This window comes from Tupaia chinensis, unplaced genomic scaffold (genome assembly GCF_000334495.1).
Source record: "Tupaia chinensis unplaced genomic scaffold, TupChi_1.0 Scaffold000101_1, whole genome shotgun sequence".
NCBI lineage: Eukaryota > Metazoa > Chordata > Mammalia > Scandentia > Tupaiidae > Tupaia > Tupaia belangeri.
In genome coordinates, this window is record NW_006159565.1 from 3,531,250 (window position 1) to 3,539,154 (window position 7,905).

Here is a 7,905-nt window from a genome sequence, read left to right on the forward strand (position 1 = left end):
GAGAAATCACCCCCCAGGGGGGATGGTCACGCCGCAATCCCTTCTCCTCCATTCTCCTCTCAGGATCTTGGGCACGCACGCACACATACCTGGTGTGAGTTTAAGCCACCGGGTCCAGGACTCGAACCGGGAGTTGAGCGACATAGCCATTACGCTAACTGCTGGTCCCTGTCAGGGGTACATTCTGAGAACGTGTCATTAGGCAGTGTGTGCATCACAGAGTATACTCACACAAACGTGCATGAGGTAGCATGCTACTCCGTCAGCTGTAGAGTCCAGTCTGTTGCTTCTAGGCCACAACCTGGAGGCCGTATGACTGAATTGAACGCTGAGGGTGGCCGGAGCTCAGTGGTAAGAACATGTCGCTAGCCACAGAAAAGGCACACGCGAAAGACGTCATCAGCACAGATACCTTTAGCTGCTTTTGTTTCCAGGACGGTCACCCGGCATGGCCTCTTCTGGGCAACACCAGCAGTGGGCTTTGTAGGCTTAGGGGCAGGATGAACGGAACAACCAAGCTTAAATCAAGTACAAGAGAAATGATGCCATCCAGAGACGAGGTAAACACAACAGTTTGGGGCTGCTGCTAGTGTAACAGCGTAATGGTTTACAGTACACGTTTTTTTGTTTGTTTAAATAATTAGGAGTGTACTCTAGAGGCAAGCAGGTGACATAGTGGGTAAGGTACTGGACTCCCGTATAGCTGACTCCGTGGTTCAAGTCCCAGACCTGGTGGCTTGAAATGCTGGGTATGTGTGCATACCTGCTCAAAATCCCAGGAGAATGAAGGAGAAGGGATCACAGTGTAGTCATCCTCCTTGGGAGTGATTTCTCACTTTTCCTCTCACTGTTTCTCTCTCTCTCTCCACCAGCAGGTCTCTAAAGAGCTGAGAAGTGCTACACTGTGGCATTCTGACAGCTACGGAGTCGCTAGGCCACGGGGATGTTTTTGGCTCAATTATAATCTTATGAGCCCACCATGGCATACGTGGTCTGACTTTGACCAAAATGTTGTGACCGTATTAACCTTCTCAGCATTACCCAGGACTCAAAAAATAACTGGCTACAAACACCCATCAGCTCTGCTTCTGGACAAAAGAATCACATTCATGAAAACCTCTCAGTCAGAGCTCTAGGACGGAGCGAAGAGGTGAACAAGGAACTTAGCCTATGCTGTGGAAGACCAATGGTCTCAATATCCCCTCACATTTTACACTCCCGGAGTAACAAAAACACTTTTGACTGATAGTTTCATTCTTGTGATTAATTTAATGGAAATAATCTAAAATGGGGAGAAATTAAAATACAGGTGAAAATGTAAGCATGTATTACATCTCTCTATATATAATGGGGGGGATATATGCACTAAGCTGTTAATGTCAGTGTTATTTAGAATTGTGGGAAATTGGAATGATTTAAATGTCTCATAAAGGAATGCTTAAATAAATCCTAAAGGATTCTCTTCTTGGACTATTAGGAGTCATTAATATGATGGTTATGAAGACAATGGGCTACCAGAGAATGTCAATATTAAGTGTAAATATAAAAAGCAAAGCAGATGAAAAATTACAACTCTGAAAACACTTGTCTGTGGAAAAAATCCTCAACATCATTACTAATCAGAGATATGCAAATTAAAACCACCATATGGTGACAAGAATGACTAATATTTTAAAAAGCAACGTGGCCCCGCTGTGGTGGTATGGGCAGCAGACGCCGAACTGCAATGCTGAAGGCCACAAGGCAGTCACAGTGAGAATCCCTGGCCCTGTGGACCTAAGACACCCAGGGCATGCACATGAATGCCCAAGGGCTGGCGAGCTGGGGGACTGGAGAAAGGAGATTGTGGCATGAAGCAGACCTTATGGAGGGTGCTCCCGTCTCCCTCTCTCTCTCTGACACAGACTCTATCATGACTAAAGGAGGGAAAAAAGAAGCAGTACGATCTGTTGGCAAGGAAGCAGAGCAATGAGAACTCTCACTCAATGTCAAGTGGTACAACCATTGGAAAATTCTAGCTAGTTCCTTGTAAAAAGTTCACCCCACAGACCTTCTCCATGACTCAGCAATTCCACCCCTGAGGAATGAAAACAGGTCCACAGCAAGACTTGCACCAGAATGTTGATAGCTGATTCATTCATTCTGGTCCCAACCCAGAAGCAATGCAAATGTCTATTAACAGGTAAAAGGATAAACACACCCTTATATATATATATATCCTATAATGGGAACATAACCAGCAATAAAAAGGAACAAACTATTGATAGCATGAGGAACCTCAAAAACATTATGTTGAGCAACAGAGTCCAGAGACAAGAGTGTGAGATTGCATTTAACATGAAGTTTTGGAATGGGCAAAACTGATCTGAGGTTACAGAAACCAGTCCGTGGCTGCCTGGACTGGCAGGGAAGGGGGCAGGGGGATGCGCTAAGGGGCACAAGGCAACTTCGTGGGCAGAAGGAAATTTTCTAGGATCTCTGTCATGATGCTCACTCCAGTGTGCATTGGCCAACACTCATCGACCTGTACACTTAAAATCTGTCCATTTTGAAGCATGTAAATTATACCTCATTGAAGGTGAATATATATGTACATGAGGTCTTCATGGAAAGTGCGTGTGGTGGATTTAAAAAAAAAAAAAAAAGAAGTTTTTGCATTCGCCAGAAAAAGAGAGAGAGACAGAGATAGTAAGAGGGAAAGTGAGCAATCATCTTCCCCCCATCCAGAGAGGATGGCTACCCTGAAATCCCTCTTCTTCCTGGGATCTTGGGCACGCATGCACACATGCCTGGCATGATTGTCAAGCCACTGGGTCTGAGACTCGAACAAACATGTGGGAGTTAAATGACATAACCACTATACTACCTAATGGTCCCTCAAAAAAGTTTTATACTGGGACCAGCAGTTAGTGTAATGACTATTCACTGAACTCCCATGTAGTCGACAGCGATTCGAGTCCCGGATCCGGTGGCTTAAACTCACACCGGGCGTGTGTGCATGCGTGCCCAGATCCCAAGAGGAGAATGGAGGAGAAGGGATTGTGGCATGGCCATCCTCTCTGGGGGGGGCTTTCTCACTTTCTATCTCTCTGTCTCTATCTGTCTTTCTGGCTAGTGCACGTGCCCTATAGTAAAAAAACTTCTCAAAAAAAAGTTTTATACCAAAATAAATTCATACTTTAATCTCATTTTTTCCACAAATGTTTTTCTATTATTGCCAAACATATGGGTATGCATGCAAGAGAAAAAAGAGAGAGAGAGAAATCACCTATCAGTGGTCATGCCACAATCCCTCTCCCTTCATTTCTCCATCCCACCAGGATTCTGGGCACATATACATACATGCGTGGCATGTGTTTGAAGCTGCAATAGCCAAGATTTAAACAGCTGTCAGTCATGCAGGATCCAGCTCCCAATTTACAGCATTCAACCACTGAATTATGAGCTTAGACCCCCATAAACTTTTAGAAATACTGTCATATAAAAGTACACGCTATGATGTATGTATATGTGATACATAATACGATTAAAGACATTGCTTGCCTAAGGGAAAATTAGCAGGAAATACACTAATACGCAAAATGGAACTGTGTCATGGATGCGATTTGAGATGATTTTTTTTCTCTTCTTAGATTCACTAAAATTTGACCTATACAGTTCATGGTATGTCCCCCAATGTTTTATGTTTTAGAATTTGGCCTTAGTAGTCAGTAATTGGATGACTCCTCCCCTAGAAATTCATGTGCGGGGACTTGATTATACTCAGTTGTCAGAAAAGTCATGACTCATTTTTGCATAGAAAACCATGAAAAAATATGTCATGACTTTTCCAACAGCCTAATATTATAAAAATATTAAGTGAACACCTCATTTTTTCATGATGTCTTGGGGTGAGAGCTTGGGTGTGAGGATGGCATTAGGGTGGGGCCTCTATGATCAATTACAACGAGTATTTAAGCGGAGGGGATGAGACCTGGCAAGCGGAGAGAAAGTCACATGGTTACAGACCACGTTGCGCTAAGAACTCTGCCTTCCACCGTTTTGCTTTACCCTGGGACTTTCCAGCCACCAGAATTCTAACTTATCGAAACCTATTTCTTTTTTCCTTTTTTGGGGGGTGGGGAGAGGATTTTGCTATTGGGCACGTGTGCTTGCCAGACAGACAGAGAGAAACAGAGAGACAGAAAGTGAGAAATCACCCCCCGGGAGGATGGCCACGCCGCAATCCCTTCTCCTCCATTCTCCTCTCATGATCTTGGGCATGCACGCACACGCACCCAGCGTAAGTTTAAGCCACGGGGTCCGGGACTCGAACCACAGTCGACTACATGGGAGTCCAGTGACATAGCCATTACACCAACTGCTGGTCCCAGAAACCTATTTCTTTATAGTTCACCACCCTCAGGTATTTCTGTTAGCAATGCAAAAATGGACTAAGACACAGAGTGATAAATGTCCACTTAAAAAAAATACTAAGCGGACGGAGGCAAACATTTATAGTGGTCTAGATTTTGAATGCATGTTTGTGTGACAAGATCCTACCAAGAGTTTTTTTCCTATCTAAATCTTCAAGCCAGCCTCAAGTCTCATGTCCCCTTCTAGGTTATAAATAGTTTCATAATATCTACCATCTTTTCGTACATTGTTTCTTCTCCATCGCACCCTGTGCTCCCCAAAAACTGGCATATAACTTTATTTTTCCCATTTCTAACAGCCCCAATCACAGACAAGCGTGGAAATGTGGAGAAAACAGATCCCAGCTGGCACGGGGCCATGTACAGCGACACTGTTCACTGCAGAAGCTCCCAGCCATAACACGAATGGCTTGCCCGCTGTGTGGATGAGTCCCTCTGGAGTTCTGCAGAGCCCGTGGCCAGAGCCCCTGTCCCACCACTACTAGTTTTGTGAGCTTGGGAAATTTCTCTCCTCCTTAGTTTCCTTATCTGTATAATAGGGCGGTTAGGATAACTGAACCCAGACAGTGTGTCCAAAGCCCTCAGGAAACTATAAAGCACTCCGCAGGGTTAGATGGGATGTTCTGCATAATAAATCTAGCCCTGCCCCTTGCTCATTACCATACTTTCTCATCAGCTTTTGCTCAATTTCTTGGATCTGTCAAACCTGTTCCCACCGCAGGGCCTTTGTGCATGCTGTTCCCTCTGCCCAGAAGACCTCTACACCCACATAGCCCCTCAGCTCGCTCCTTCAGGATTCAGATTTTAGCCTCGATATCTTAAAAGAGCCTCTCCCCACTGTCACTTTCCATCCCATAATTCTGTTTCATTAGTGCTAGAAATGATCTTTTTTGTTCAGTACCGACTGTAGTCCTCCGAACCGACCTCTCCTCGTGTCTGTTTTGCTCACTGCTGTATCTCCAGCCCCTGCAGCAGAAATCATTTACTGAATGAATGAACAAGTACTCATTGACGACTAGACCACAGGTCCTATTTATTCAGTCCAGTCTGCCAACTGCTTTGCAAGAAGGAGAGACTAGGTAGCAGACACCCACCCCAGTGGCTGAAGGACTCTGCCCAAGACGTGCAGGTCAGCCACAGGTCTGAATGCTGGCCACGGCTAGTCAGGCCCTAAGTCAGCGATGGTGTCAGACAGGAATAAGGAGGGCATTGTGCTGCCTGCAAAGATGGAAGCATTCCGAAAAGGGCTGGGAAAGTCTCTCCTCTCATGGGAGGCTCCTCTCCTGGCCAGGTGCTTTGTTCCTTTCTCCTTCCCTGCTGTCTCCACCCCTCCCACCCCAACCCCCTGCTGTGAGCAAGGAAGTCCAACCAATCTATTTACCTTTGTTCCTTGCAGCTTTCTGTGTGGGGGTTTCTTTAAAGTTCTGGTGCTGGTAAGCCCTGCCAATGCCACAGTGGAATTTTCTAACCCATGCCAAAGATGGAGCTCATTAATTTTCGTGCCTGAAAGAAAGAAAACACTTCTTTAAGAATTGGCAGGTTTAGTGCTCTGCTGAAGGAGGGTGACGCCTCCATGCACGAAAGATTAATCTAGGTTTGTAGGTAGTCATTCAGGAAACTGTGTTTGCCCAGTGACTGCACTGCCCATAGCTGGCTTGAGGAGAGGTGGGACTGCATGCCCCCCTTCTTCTTAAAGTGCCCATCCAGTATAGGAGGGATCTTCAAAAAGATCAAGGAAAATGCATATTATGGGAAAAGCTATGCATAGATTTGAAAAAAAAAAATTGCACCAAAATTAACTCATACCGTATACCATTCCCGTGAACTTTTTGCAGTCCCTTCATATACTTCCAGAAGGTTCTGCCCTGTGTTTCCCCTCCTCTTCTGACATGCCCATGGTTCCAGGAGGGGTCCTTCTCCAATATCTGCTTTTCAAACTGGAAAACAGGTTGGGCCAATGAATTCCCCAGGGCCTAGACATGAAGCTATCAGACCAATAGCCAGAGTCCTTGTACACAGCAGTAAGTAACTTAAACCACTATTTTATATTAAAACAGCATGTCATTCTAAATGGAAAATAATGTCGAAGGAAAAATTTTTTTGAATGTTGCATTGGGGAGTTGGAACTTCAGGTGATTTTTAAAACTTTCTTGTTACCCCCTCCCATATTATCTGCTTTATATGTATTACTCTTATGACATAAAAGTAACAATAAAAGTTTTTCCATTTTGAGAAAACTTACCTATGTGGATATATTTTGGAGGAGAATGCAAAAATCCCGTGGCTATTTCATACAAATCTTAACAGCTTCCTGGACGGATGATTCATAGGTCAGAAGTCTCCTCCCCTCCACTCGTTCTCAGTGTTCAACTTCTCCCTCTCCTGCCATTAGAAGAATTTGGCAAAAATGTTTGAAAGGCGGTGTGTGGTAAGCCACTAAAACGTCAGTGTGAATTAGTCTGAGTCCTTCCCTTTCTCTCATACACCCCCCCACATACACACACACACACACACACACACACACACACACAAATGGCATCTAGAAGTCAAAATCTGTGGACTTTCAAGGAAACGATATTAAAAGGAAGAATAAAATTTACCTAACGTAAGCCATCTAACTAAATTCTGCCTTGCCTGTTTTTTTTTTTTTCTTTTCTATTTCTTTTTCTTTCTTTCTTTCTTTTTAGAGAGTTTTGCTAATAGAGTGCCTGCACTCACTAGAGAGACAGAAAGCAAGAATCACCCTCTCAGGAGGGATGGCCATGCCTCAATCCCTTCTCCTTCATTCTTCTCTTGGGATCTTGGGCACACATACACACGCACCTGGTGTGAATTTCAAGCCACCGGGTCCGGGACTCAAACCGTGGTCAGCAACTTGGGAGTGCAGCGACATAACCACTATGCCACCTGCTGGCCCATAGCCTGGGGTTTTCTGACTGCAAGAACCAATGGCAGCCTGAAGACTGGCTCCAACAGGGCTGAGTAAGTTCACATCCTTCCAAGTCTCATTTTTCTGCAGTGCACATTCAGAGTCTAGGACGGCTGTGCTGAGCCAGGACAGTCCGCTTGATCTATTAGCTGACTGAAGGGCCTGCCAGGCTGAAGGCGGAGAGCTGAACTCAATCGCCCTAGTGGGTCCCTTCTGGGTTTTATTATACTTTATTTTTTTGCTTCTGGTTTAAGGACCCTCTTTGAAACTCTCACTAATGATTAAAAAATAAAGAAAAAGAGCTGATTAACAGAGTTTGAGAAGAGCCACATGATGATTAAGTAGTCAGGGAAGAAAGTTTAAGGAGCTGCAGTTGTTAAGTCTGGAGGAAAGAACCTGGAGGAGGAAATAGAATAATGATTTTTTAAGTACCAAGCACTTACTAATCAACTGGCACGCTCTTCATGAACACCTAACTGAGACCCAGCATTGAGCAGGGTGCCTTTCCCATGCCTTAAGGCCATCAAGAATAAGATCTTAAGAAATAAGTACATAGTGAGG